This window comes from Ischnura elegans, chromosome 4, assembly GCF_921293095.1.
Source record: "Ischnura elegans chromosome 4, ioIscEleg1.1, whole genome shotgun sequence".
Taxonomy (NCBI): Eukaryota; Metazoa; Arthropoda; class Insecta; order Odonata; family Coenagrionidae; genus Ischnura; species Ischnura elegans.
Window position 1 is genome coordinate 11,104,846 of NC_060249.1, and position 13,318 is coordinate 11,118,163.

General features: G+C 38.8%; 1 long non-coding RNA gene across 1 annotated transcript in view; it reads left to right on the plus strand.

Moving 5' to 3' along the window:
- Positions 1 to 223: 223 nt before the first annotated feature.
- LOC124157061 overlaps positions 224 to 13,318 on the plus strand; it is a 211,314-nt gene continuing 198,219 nt past the window's right edge. Inside the window, exon 1 of the long non-coding RNA XR_006864527.1 lies at positions 224 to 475. This is a non-coding gene — a long non-coding RNA (uncharacterized LOC124157061). The remainder of the gene's footprint in view (positions 476 to 13,318) is intronic.

Sequence of the window (13,318 nt, forward strand, 5' to 3'; positions counted from 1 at the left end):
CCAGATTCTTCAGAATTGTTCTTCTCGCTCTTATGCTATCACATTGCTTGTGAGGATGAATGCCCGTAAAGGCGTTGGCAGAACGTTCAGTCAGGCTATCAATAGCTTCTTAGTTCAACCTCTTGCTACCTAGGAAATGCGGGAATGGAGTCGAATTGATTGAGGTGGTGGGTACCAGCACTACACCGCCCACCAGCTGTTGTGTTGGTTGTTTCTTGCTCAGTAAGGTGTTCGGAGTTCAGCTGGCAGCGTATACAAGCGAAGTCTTACATTTTTTAATTACCGCGTACTTCGTGTGTTTATCAACGTTTACAACATTATTGAAACAATCTACTTTATTTAATCATATATTTATTTGCGCTCGCTATTGCTATGGAGATACCAAGATCACAGTTTGAAAGAGATAGCGGCGGAGTGCTCGGACTGAATGGCATGAAGGTTTGAGGACCACATTTCAGCGGCTTACTTGTGTGAGGTAAGTACCTACTCGTATTGTAGTTCATTATCCACTTCAACGAATGACAACGCCAGCCGACCTAATGGGCGTATGCCGAAGGATGTTAAGACACCAAGCGTTTGTCGTAATACGATCAGTTTTTATTACGTAGAATGTTAGATGCTCAATTTCAATAGTTGTGAACGTAGTTTAAAGCGCTATTGTGGCCCCAAGTATGCGTGGTAAAAGCGAATTCCTATAGAATATCCTCCGGTATTTAATCCGAAGACTGGTTGGCAGCAACTTGACTGGTGGCTGAACTCCTTCACTCGCGTCTTCCTGCCTTGTCTTTTCCTCGTTACTAGAGCAGTGTCCGTAATTTACGCATTTATAATTATAATTTCATTTATTTTCATGAGCACCTTGCCCATGAGAAAATTACTGTGTATCAATCGAACAATTTCAGTAGCGATCCATTCATAAAATGAAATAAAAAAGAGAATACTAATTCAAACATATGCACCCTGTTTGGACCGCCGATAGAATGGAGACAAATCAGTATAAAAATATGGCCAGAAAAAGAAAGAAGACTGTAATGTAATAGAAAACATTCCAATTTATACGCAGTACAAGATAAAACAATATGCGATGACGCAAAAGCCGCGATCGATAGATTTTGATTTATTTGATGGAGGATACTACCATCTTTTATTAAACCTTACACCGTTCCCGATTACTCTGAAGAAGAATGGCACTGGATAGGCATGTGCATCGGCTTCCATCGTGTTGTCTGACGCTTTTCGTCGACTTCATCCAAACACCGTGGGGTCGGATGCATCCCTCATCCCCCTCGTGTATTCTCCCACCCCCCCCCACCCTCCCTCCGACCCACCTGCGCTAAGCGTGAGCATTTTCCGTCGAGTGCCACGCTGCCGAAGGAAAGCAAGCATGACTCACCCACGCTCGCACTCACAAACACAAACTCACACAAAGGCGTCCGTGAAGTTCCGCCCTGCACGGCAGCCCCTCCCCCTCCCCCCCCCCCTTTCCACCCCCTCCCACTTCGCCATTTCTCCCTCTCCTCCCACGCTCCCCCTGTCGTCGTCCAGCTCACCTCCATAGCAACCCATCCCCCCTCCATCACTATGCGACTACTCATCCTGGCCGTGCGTCTTTTCTCCCCCACTCCTGGTCAGTTCCCCCCCCCCTCCCACTCTCATCATATTCGAGTTTCCTCGGTTACGGTCACTTTTCGTGGCCGACACAATATTCACTTGCCTTGAAGTCAGCGGACCGCCCACGGTGAGGGAATCAACCGGTAGCAGAGAGATTTAAAATGCCATTCTTTCCTCGTACTAATTACGATCGCTACGGTATCGATTAATAAAATTAAGGGCGTCTCCCGCTAAGACAACTTATTGAATTTTTTTATTTTTATACTTCTAACTTTGCTTGGATTTGTTAAAGGAGCCTTTAACCGTTGGCAAGTTTTGCCTTTGTATGAATGTCCACGTATTTATTTGTTATCAAGAGTGATATCTTTATGAATGATGTGCATGGGGAGATCCTCTCAAGCCCCAAGATTTGTCACAGACAACCCCTTCGTCATAGGTGCACATTTCATTGTGGTATGAGGCTAAGTGTATGGCGGGTAGACTAATCTACATCTACATCTACATCTACAAATTACCCTGCGAGCCACCTCTAGGGTGTTTGGCAGGGGGTGATCAATCACCAGCATGCAGCATGCATTTGGACTCCCACATGCACACCACACCGTCCAAGAAACGTCCCGTATAATAACAAACTATACTACTATATGCTGTTAGAAATAGAATATAGAATAGAAATTCAGAAACATGCAGTAAGTTTTACATAGGTTAGTAATCTTCTCCCGCCAAACATCCTTGACGTGGCTCAAAGAGTATCATGAAGATACGTAAAGAGATTAGCATGGTATCATACTAATGTAGAATTTTTTCAACTCTGAGACGCTTTTTTGGAGATTCTTATCGCATTTACATTCACCATTCTATCACCAATATGCATTATTCATTACACTTCATCATCACTTAGGCCCAGATCCACTCGCATTACCAATCAAGGACAATGCAAAATTAATTTCATGAACGTATCAATCAAATCAATGGTTACGCCATTCGGCAACACTGATTGTGAGCACGAAAAGAACCTATCAAATTACGTAAACGTTGATATGCGATAGTAATATTGGTGGTGCTTACGGACAAAACATTGGATTGCATAATCGTCGTAGTATATATTATCCAAATCGAATGTCCGTTATATTTTCTCGGGTTTGGAAGGATCGGAAGGAAAGTTCCCACTTCTGTTTTGTTACATATATTTTTTGCCTAATGAAGTTACCTGCCTGATCATTCCGACACTCGATTTTAAATTCCGTTTATAGCTCATTTTCATTTCCTCATTCCCACGGAATGCATTTCCGCCGCTCTCCAATGTTTCCCTGCCAGGGTTCACTACTTGTGTTGCTTGTCACAAATCGAAATCATTCTCCGCGAGTCGCCGTGACAGCTCGCGAAACCGAGCTATGCATCTTCATTGGAGCTCATTCAAACGGCGACACTCAGCGCATGATTCGAAATCACGACAGTGCATGAAATAACTGGAAACAATACCAAGAGTGGCGTTGACCTTTAGTGGTTCATCGCCTGTGATAGAAGCATGCAAGAGGTTACACATATGATGTAACAATTTGAATTAAATCCAGCCATTGTAAATGTAAAAAGAAATATAAAAATTTCCCGTCAACACCATTTTTGAATATGTTAAAATTACATGTGCAACGTATTTCCATAATGAAGGTAACAACTACATATTTCCTTAGAACTGCCTCTCAATTACTATTTTTTTAAATCTACCACGCCTAGAAAACAGCGCTTGTAAGGCCTTCACATCGGAGGAATCCAACGAACAATGACAATGGACGATCACAGTCAGCCTCACCCTGGATAGAGACTTTTTACCCAGGCGGGACTCGAACCCGCGACCTTTGGTTTGCTAGTTGAGTACTTTTCTCCGCTGTATAGTAGTTTATATATTCATTAGTTTATATCAGGGCTTGCTGAATATATTTATACTAGCTGACCCGGCGAACTTCGTACCGCCTAACAATCAATGAACTTACAGTTTGCTCACACCATTTATAAATCAAGAGCGGCTGTATCGTTTTTAATCATGTTTAATTTATTATAATAAAATAAGGATACAAATTCAATAAAACTACGTAAATGAGTACCAAAATTGCTTGTCAGAAAGACATTTTCTTCATTGAATCTACATAGGGTGGATCGGAGCACGTTTACGCGGATTTTTTTCAACAAATTTTCTTACGTTTTAGCTTAAGAAATTTTGGGCATTGTGGTTTAATAAAGCAGTTCATGAAATAAAAATTACACGCATTCAGCTGTTGGCTATTTGCGTTATTAGCTGTAAAAAAATGTTTTTAGGTCCAAGTCTGTTGGCCCATTCAGGGGGCAGGTTGACACAACCCCAGACCGACGCTTGACTGATGCTCAAAATCGTGCAAGAAAAGCCCCTATGAAGCAGCATTCGCATTAAATGACTTAAGGCGCGCCAGTTTTAGTATCTCTGTTTGGAAAAAATGCACTGCGTAAACGTACTGCATGCGTAAACGCACCACGGTGAGCCCTACACATTCGGGTTTAATGTCTTGCGTCAAGCACCTTCTGAGAGACAACAGTTTTTGTTTTGTTATCAGGCGCAAGATGAAGCGGATGAAGCTAAATAAATATAGCGAAGCAAAGCAGTGACGCAGCGAGGGGAGGTTTTGGTGGATAAACCCCCCCAAAAGCTTAGAGAATTTTTTTATGAAAGATTTTGTTATTAATATTAGGGGGACGGATGACTAACAAACAAAACATATTTAACTATTCACACAGCCGCAAAACCCACTATTTTGAACTATTTATCTATTTTGTAAAATGTCTGAGGGAAGTGCCCCCACACTTCCCGCTTACCTTAGCGAGTTTTCTATATCCTACTGACCCGTGGTATTAGCTGCGCCCAAAACCCCCTATCCTAGCTACGCACTTGAAGCGAATAAAGAAATACAGAGGATGGTTTATCGACTCGTGAACATAGCACGTTAAATTGACCATGAGAAAGTCATGGGTTTTCATTAGCACATGAGCACAAACAACACAAAAACTGAAAGACTGACCATGCGATTTTTTAATCGTTATCACGAATGCAACACGAATTGGAAATTGAATACGTTTAAACTCAAAAGGGCATATGAGTTGAGATCATGGAATCTACGGAATGAGGACTTCCTAACCTTTGAATTTTCCTTGGAGTAAAGTTGCGTGAATCACATTCATCACCAATTTTTTTAATGATCAAACACGTTCCGTTGGATAGTTATGGTTGGTTTAGGCTTCGAAAGATCATGAGCACAGAAACTACATTTTTCTGTAAATCGTGCCTTGGTAAGCCAGGTACGTCCAAGGACTTAAAATATTCAGATAGATAGTTGGTGATTTCGTCTTCGTTTGTTACACATTTAAAAGATTCGAATTCATGCAGAGTACGAACTATTTGAATTTACCTCGTTTTAGTCATCCACATCTTCGTTCTTGCTCGCTAAATCAACCATATGTAATTCTTTTGGTGATCAATCATATTCTGGAACTCTTTGTTGATGAGCTCACCTTTCGCTGTAACTAATTTGCAATCATTCCCAGGAAATGAGTTAAAACTACTCGATTCCTCGACAGGAACACGGACATTACCGTTTGTCAACAATTGCTTGGAGATTTGTTTACAAACACGGTAGTGAAGTGTCAAATCGAGCTGGGCCACGGCTGGGCTTACAATTAGCTGGAATTAAATTTTTTTAATGTAATTTCAATTTAATTAATATTTTGAATATATTTAGTAATTAAAATGTTATATTGTTACGAAATTCAGTTATTAAAGTGGTAAAAACAAAACAAATTATTTAATTTGTAGTTTTGACCGACTTATCAATTGTTGTGTTACTATAACTCCTAAAAGCATGTCCATAGGAAAGAGATGAATTTTTTTTTGTGAAATTATCCTTTTTTTAATAGCCTATATGTTAACCCCGCCTGAGACGAATCCAAAGAACCAAATCTCATTGAAATCGGTGCAGCCGTTCTCGAGTTATAAGTGTTCTAACTAACACGATTTTCGACTTTCTTTTATATATATAGATATTCAGCAAGCCCTGAATCGATTTTCCCGAGAGTAGTGGAGTTATAAGGAAATGCCACAAACGGTACCAGCATTTATTCGCTCATACCAATATTTGTAAAAATTTTCCTCAGAATCACCTCTATGCATTGTCGTAAAGCTATAGCTACAATTTCACGTTCTTATGGTTCATTAATTGATTTTCAATCAACATTTCAGATTTACATTGCATTTTGCTCCAAATAGAACCATTCTTCTTTTATAAAATAAAACTAACTTTCCTCCATTTAATATAGATTGGAAAACAAAATTCACTGACACTTGATTTACTTTGTGGTATTAAATTTATAATGATAATTCAATGAAACCCGGGTCGCGCTCTGTAAAAAATAAGTGGTGATACCCAGGAAAACTTATCAAAGAATAAAGCTGAAATTCTCATTGCACTATGAAATTACTACCGTAATCTATTTTATTCCAGTTTTTTCTCATTGAATTGTACTCACCTTTCTGTACTGTACTTTCCTTACATTTACCTCTTATTTCAAGTACCTACCTATTTTGTCAGCTACAATTTCTGGGAGGTGATCAATATTCAGTTAAATATATTTTAATATATCTTGGAATATTATTCTATTTATTATCGACCAGCATTTTTCTTTCATATTGATCCGAATAACTTACAAATTTGTTTTTTTCCACGCAAATTATTTCTCGATGGTTATACGCACAGAATTCAGCTTCCGTATTTCTGAACTTGGTCTTATCCATAATTTATTGGTGCAGATGAATATTCTGTGAGCAGTTTATTATCCTTTACCCAATTGAAGTTTCTTTGAGAAAAATAAGGCTATCTCGGGTTTCCACCCGCGTGAGAATGAAACCAATGGGAGGAGACCAAGGCTGCGATACAACTCCGTTGGAGAAAATGGACACTATCACCCGTCTGCTAACCCGAGAAAACCTTATTCAGTCTATTCGCCGGGAAAGCTGCAGATCTTTCTTCTTTGAGAGAATCTTCAAAGCAAACAAGTCTTACATCCAGATTTCATCAGCCGGGCCTGAAAACATGGACAGTGATTTGAGACGATGTGTTGAGTGATGGACATATGATCTCAAGAGTCATGCTTTGCTAATTAAATTGTACACAGAATCTATTGAAGACGAGATGACTGAAATAAATTAGTCGGAAGACATGGCTGGAGTAAAGAAGCAAGGGAGATGATACGACTCAGCGTGATAAAGCCTTGTCGTAACTGGATACGGACTCGTTCGCAATTACGGCCCGTCGATGACGTGACGACGATTCAATCGTGCAGCGAACACTTACTTTCCTCGGCCTCCATGCTCACAGGCACGTATGCGAATGCGACGAAGTTCACGGTCACCCGTCTCTCTCTCTCTATTCACTCCGTACGAAGTTACATCCGTTTGCGACACTTTCACTTTCATATTCATTCCCATAGGACTCAATTCTTTTCAATCCCTTACTTACATTAAAAAGTGCATATTAATTTATGCAATTCAATCGGCGATCCAGATTGAAAGATGGTAATATTGAAGGGAAATAGTCTACTTTAAATTTGCGAAGAAACTTTTCCTTCGTAAGTAATTGAACTAAACTAACGCTGACAAATGGCTGCAAACATCGTTCTCGGAGATCACAAAAGAGTCGCGCTCAAACAATGGTTGGTTGCCCCTGGCTTGGGTCTCGTATATCTGGGGTTCGAGAGTTCTCGCATAGTTGAATGAACCGAATTTTTGTGATGATGAATCACTTACTGCGATTAGTATTAGCTTGATATAGCTTATAGCTTAGATTGGGCGCTAGATTTTAGGCGCTAGATTGTGGTTTTTCTATTACCAACTAGAAGTTTTATTTGCACGGTAGCCATGCTCGTGTCCTTAGCACTCTCCTAGTTTCTAGTCTAACCGCGTGTCGTAGTCTTGCGTGCTTGGCCTGTTTCCGGCGAACAAGCGCGTTTCTGATTAAGGCTAGAATGAGTGCTGCATGGCTGGTGTGGAATCTCTCCGTGTCACACACCCTGGTGGTGGTTTGCTCGGCACCTAGTTGATACTGATCGGGTTTGGGAATCATGAATGCTATCTTGCATGGGTGTGGTAAATTCCAATCCCGGCATGTTATCTCTCGGAAAATTCACAGAGGCATCATGCGTCATCAATAAACTATTTTCTCCATGGTGTTTCATGGTGATAATTTTAATTTTCAAACTCATTGAATTAACAAAACACTGGGTTATTTAAAAGTGATCGTTAAAGTTAAACGCGGTCCTCTTAACTCTACGATTGGACATAGGTGTTACTTACGAATGTGAATGTTGTGGTCATGCTTCTCGCGAGTTTCTACTGTGTTCCGATTGCTCCAAAATCAGAGTGCACTAGGATTTTAGATGTCTGCAGGTATTCTCGGATTCAACCCCCCTGCAATTCGGTCTTCATCCCAACGCTCCACGCCGTTGGAATACACCGTCCCACGTTATTAGTGTCGAAAATAACTTCAAATGCAAGATTTGCGTATCATTGCTGATACGAAACAAAATTATAATTGAATCGAGGCATATTTTGACATTAAAATGAATTTTGTATTTTCCATCAATAAACGGTTAATTTCGTCATGTGTTCGGAATGGTCAGTGTTCCATGTTTTCTGATTTCATGATGTAAGGAACGTAACCTATGCCCTTTTATACCACAGTAGCAATTATTTTCTCGAGTACTGAAGTAATATGCCAATATTTTATTCGTGAAATGAAAAATCAACGTGAAATTTGGAAAATGTGTCGAGAATCACGGCAGGTGCCTCATTCACATTGCAAGGGTAATAAAAATGTGTTATGCGCTCTTGTATTTTTAAATTATCGTATGTAATTGAAAAGTTTCCGTAACATCTTGGATTGCGATGAGGGTTTCCGCTATGCAAGGGTTATGTATTTATTGTGAGGATATGGGAAATAGTAATTTTTTCAGCCATGAATACTGAATGATATTTCTGTGAGATGTAATTTCATAATTTATAATGATATTGCATTGTGTATTCCTTATAGGAACGCAGATAAGTTTTATTTGCTTAAATATTTCTGTTAGATTTGTTGTGAACCAAAAGCTAGGTATTTGTGAGGGACTGCTATAGTAAGCTCTCTGAGAGTTCGAAGTGAAAGACTAAATTCACTTTCTCTCTTAGCGCCAAATGTAGCACGGATACGTGAATATGTTACGCAGCAGAGGAGTAAGCCTAGAATATAATTACTCATGCAGTTACCATGCACATCATTGTGAAATCAGCCACACTCCCATGATATCGTTTGTTTCAGCTATTACCGAGGGAGATTATCCTTTCAAAATGAAAAAGATTTGACATTGATTTTCACCTTAGCCTCAGGCAGTGAATCAGTCTATCTTTCTCATCACACGACTTCTGCCTTAGCTATCAAATCACTTTATCGAGTCATATTTATAAACTAGTCATGGAATTGTTCTCATATCCACTTTCCCTTTGTCTTTATCGGCATTTTTTTCTCCCCGCTACCCTAACGATTATACTGAAAGTAAACATAACCTTTAAGATACCAGATGTTCTCATACATGATGCGTTTCAGCGATGTGTTCCAACATTAACTCCAAAATAGCTAATTTCAGTTTTTGCGCATTAGGAAATCGTAGCTCCGCCATTCCAAAGCGGTTTGGTGCTAAGGAGGTAAATTGGCGCACATTTTAAATGCATAGAGGTACTGTTGCAATTTTTTCTATGAAAAAGTTGTACAACGTTTTGCAAACGATTGCACTATCAGTAAAAAAAATTCATCGTATTCTTAATGGGGATTGAATGAATGCGAATTTGAATTACTATTTTTACATCAAACCTAAATCGCGAGAGGATTGTTCTCCCGAAACTAAGGAATCGATTCAATTTTATTCGCTTTTTGTCTGAGCAATTAGGGTTTATTGTTCGGGGATAAGTACTAAAATTATCTAATAAAATGTGGGAAACATTATTAAGTTGTAGGAATGATGTAAAAATTTTCATTGTGTAGAAAAACTTTGAGAGAATTTTATCGTATGCATTTTTGCAACCAAAATCGCTACCTTTCCGGTGAAAATATTAAATATTTTCTTTTAATATATACTACTCTTACATTTACAATATTAAAGTGATAATTCGACACATTTGAAACATGCTATGCTCAAAGGTTAGCTTATGGCTTGCAAGTTGTTATATTATATGACCATCCCTTTAATTAAGGTTGAACCATGTTATTTTATTTATGAGAAACCACAATTATATATTTTTTAATCAAGGTCAAATCTTATTCGTTTTGAAAGGATAATCTTCCGTGGTAATAGTTGAAACAATTATCTGTGTTATGGGAGTGTGGGTAATTTGGCAATGATGTGTATGGTAACTGCATGACATTTTATAATCAATGTTGACTTCTCTACTGCGTAACATTTTCACGCATCCGTGCTACTATGGGCGCTAAGAGTGAAAGTGAATTAAGTCTTTCACTTTGAACTTAATGAGAGCTCACAAGAACAGTCCTTCGCTAATACCTAATTTTTGGTTCACAGTACATTTAAAAGAAATATTTAAGCCCACAAAACTTTTAACTACATTCTTGTAGGGAATACACAATGCAATACCATCATAAATTTTGGCACTATATCTCTCAGAAACATCTCTCATCCATTTTTCGTGGTCGGAAAAAAATGCTCGATTACCCACATCTTAATAATATATACACAAACCTTCCATAGCGGAAATCCTCGTCACAATCCCGATGCTATGGAAAATTGTGTATTACATACGCTAATTTTTAAAATACGAACGAAGGCTAAATATGATATTTTTAATTACCCTTGCACATTTTTCCCAATAAGTGTTATATAATTTTACGTAGCAATATGTGTTGGAGAGGAGAGTAGAGCCTTTAAAAAGGTTGATGAAACTTTAACCTCTTCATTAATATTGGAACTCTATATTCTCTGAAATGGGAATACCCTTTCGTCCTTTAGGAAGCTCTTTAGAACATGACAGGAGTGAAAGGGCCCGCATGGGTGACTGCTCTTAGAGCTCGGAGCGAGGCGTCTCCAGATGTCACGTCAAAGCGAAAAACACATCAAGGGATGTAACCAAAGGAGCGTCGCCGTGAGCTAGTGGTGGTAGCACATCTAAATGTAAATCTGCGTGACATTCTGCCATCCACCTCTATGCTGTTTGACGGGGGCGAGTGTGTAACTGCCAAACCTTGAGCTGCGCGCTACACAGTTCTAGCAATTTCCACAAGGGTAAGGGCACTTGTGTAACAGGACTTAACCCTCACCTTACACGCGCCATTCATTTCGTACTTCCACTTAAGTATTTAGACCCAGAGATATATACTTCCCGGTCCAAAGGTTGCGCCTATACGCTTAAAGATTTCGAGTTTTCCTTTCGCCTTTGAAATTATTAAAATAAATATTTTAGTGAAGAAAACTTGCTGCTGGTGAATAGTTCTTACTCACTGTTTTCCATATCATTACTCTTTATTAGCGTGGGTCTATCTGGGCCTTGTGGCATTATTAACACATAAATAATGCAATTAACAATAATCATCCTTAATAATATAAATATACATTAAAAATTACAATGAAAAGTTACAATAGAAATAATCGATGCTAACAGTAGACAGTGAAAAAAGAAAAATACGATATTCATGGGTGGAATAACAACAATTTTGAACTGAGACGAAAAAATGATCTCCTATATTATTTCTTACGTATTCCCTTCCAATTACATTTCAATCGGTATTGAAACCTCATTGGCAATGGCTGCCTCAGGATTATTTAACCTCTAGTATGAATTAATCGTAAATTATCGTTATTCTCTCATAGCAGTCACCCTCACCAACCTTTGTCTTTACCTCACATGCAAACTCATCAAAACGTGCTTAAAATAGCGCCTTATAATAAGATCATTTTCCTTAATTTTTATTTATCCCGTATGAATGATATTAAAAGGATTTTTTAATCTAAATATTTATTTTGATTAGATGTAAGTGTATATTCTGGCAGATTAATTGACAATGAGGATCCCATAGCGGCAGGAGTGCATTGCATTCATTTTTGTCGAAAGGCCCTGAAAGACACTGCATGGCGTTGAGAAATCTTCGTAAGGAGCTAAGATTCGTGAGACGAGTGGTGGGAAGGTGTACGGATGAAAAAGTACATGTGAGGTCCAATTTTGCATTCGACAATCCACACCTTGAATAAGCAGTTAGGATCCAGCGCAGAAAGACTTAATCCGTGAACTTAAAAACTGCTTCGAGCGAACAGTGTGTGTTACACAGCTATTACTTGAATTACGCAGGGAGTTGCGAGAGACTGCAAGCCGACGTGATAGACTTAGATTGCTGGATTAATAAAGCATATATAAATTTCAGAGTGACACGGAGCATTTTTTGCATTGAGCATTTTGTTTCCGTAAACATGCGGTCACAACTCCTTAGTTACCGGGCTATGACAACGCAAACATTTTTTGGGTGCGCTTTGCAGTTACCATGAGAACCGTTTTTTTCTTGGATATCCAACCTTTTCGACATTTTATTTAATACTCTGGATTTTTAATGACATTAAATAATTACGGTTGGACAAAAATGAAGGATGGCAACAGGGCGGTTTCCTATAATTTTTTTATTGCCTAAATCGAAAGATTATTACTCCTGGAGTACGTATTTCACGCTTTTAGATTTTTAAATTACGATATTTTTTTTCGCGATTAAATGAAAAGTGAAAAATTTCAAGCGCGCGAAAACTAGATGGCTAAGTATGAATGCTGGGAAAAGTCCGTGTGACGTCATTCTGGTTCTCGCTGTCGGCGTGTGAGGTGATTTGGGTCGAGGCTTTGAGCGCTGATACGATGCAGGCTGCTAGCAGGTAGCAGAGTCCCTTGCTAGCAGGTAGCGTTTGGCTTAAATAAGGATTATTAATACCCTATCAAACATTAGGCAGTTTTAATAGATGATTATCAAGACACGTTTCCCTGAGCTCTGTCCCTCATGCATGCTTTGGTAATCTAAGACGATGTTAAACTCCTATCTACTCGTATAGAAACAAGGTACCTGTGACGTCACGTGGAGTGGCATCGCATGGGTGCCAATTTGGCCTTTTCAAATGCGGTTAAAATTGACCATTGCCATTCGTCTGAACTGGGATTTCTAAAACCAAATAATTTGTATATTATGAATACACTAATGGTGGGTAACGAATCGCAATCAATGCCTTTCGTTTTCTTTGATGAAGGAAACTACCCTATTGTTTGAAACAATTAATATCAAAATGCTTAAGATTGAGCAATCGTATTGTTTAAATTCAGTCAAAGCTCTCGTTTAATCAATCTCAAAAATTAATTGTTTCAGACAATTTTTATCGCAAATTTTCTTCCAACATAGATTATTCAATGTCCTTAATAATCCAGTGTATTAAATAAAATGTCGAAAAGGCTGGATACCCAAGGAAAACAGTTTTCACTGTAACTGCAAAAAAGTTTGCGATGCCATAGTTCAGTAACTAAGGAGTTGCGACCCCATGTTTATAAGACAAAGCAATGCTTGAAATGGCCTTTTCTACTACCCCCTGAAGATTGCAGTATTGCAGATTCCGCCTGAAAGAC